The following is a 734-nucleotide window of genomic DNA, read 5'->3' as shown; positions in this document are numbered from 1 at the left end:
GGTGAGGGGGCACGCGGGGGCACCCCGGGACCCCCAGTGCGCGTCACGTCCCCCCACGACCCCGCTGTGTGGGGTCCTGTCGTGTCAGGGGGGCCAGGGGGGTCTGGGACCGTCCCATCTGAGGGATGGGGGCTCCCAAATCTCATCCAGGCCTGTCTGTGGGGTCAGGGACCCCCTGATCTGTGGGGCTGGGACTCGCAGTGTTTCATGGTGTCCGTGGAGGATCAGGGGTTGGGGTTTGTTTGGTGTGAGGGGATGGGGACCCCCAGGTCTCACCCAGTCCTGTCTGTGGGACTGAGACCCCCAGTGTCATTCGCATCCTGTGTTGTCTGGGGGGTCAGGGACCCCCACTCCTGGTCCAGCCAATCTGGGGGCCCCCAAATCTCATCCAGTCCTGTCTGAGGGGCTGGGGACCCCTCTCTGTGGGGTCAGGGACCCCCCTGTCACATCTGAGGGGCTGGGAACCCCCACACCCACTCCTTGCCTCACACCCCAATCCCACCTGTGAGGCTGGGGACCCCCAGCTCTGCACCCCCACCCTCCCTGTCCCTGGGGACCTCCAACTTAGTGTGCAGTGTCCTCTGTGTCCCTGGGGCCTTGCCTGGTGTCCCCAAGCCCCTCTGACCCCCTCCTGGTGTCCCCTGACCCCATTCTGGTGTCCCCAAGCTCCCTGACCCCTCTCGGTGTCCCCTGACCCCCTCCTGGTGTCCCCAAGCTCCCTGACCCTCTCAGTG

At 66.5% G+C, this 734-nt stretch overlaps 1 protein-coding gene across 1 annotated transcript in view; it reads left to right on the top strand.

Moving 5' to 3' along the window:
* Positions 1-734, top strand: part of LOC103619143 (lysine-specific demethylase 5C) — a gene marked incomplete at its 3' end in the record, with an annotated part of 20,993 nt that overhangs the window by 1,991 nt on the left and 18,268 nt on the right. The window lies entirely within an intron of this gene.

The sequence above is a fragment of the Corvus brachyrhynchos genome, unplaced genomic scaffold (assembly GCF_000691975.1).
Source record: "Corvus brachyrhynchos isolate BGI_N302 unplaced genomic scaffold, ASM69197v1 scaffold660, whole genome shotgun sequence".
In the NCBI taxonomy this organism is placed as follows: Eukaryota; Metazoa; Chordata; class Aves; order Passeriformes; family Corvidae; genus Corvus; species Corvus brachyrhynchos.
This window is presented reverse-complemented; position numbering and strand designations above follow the sequence as displayed.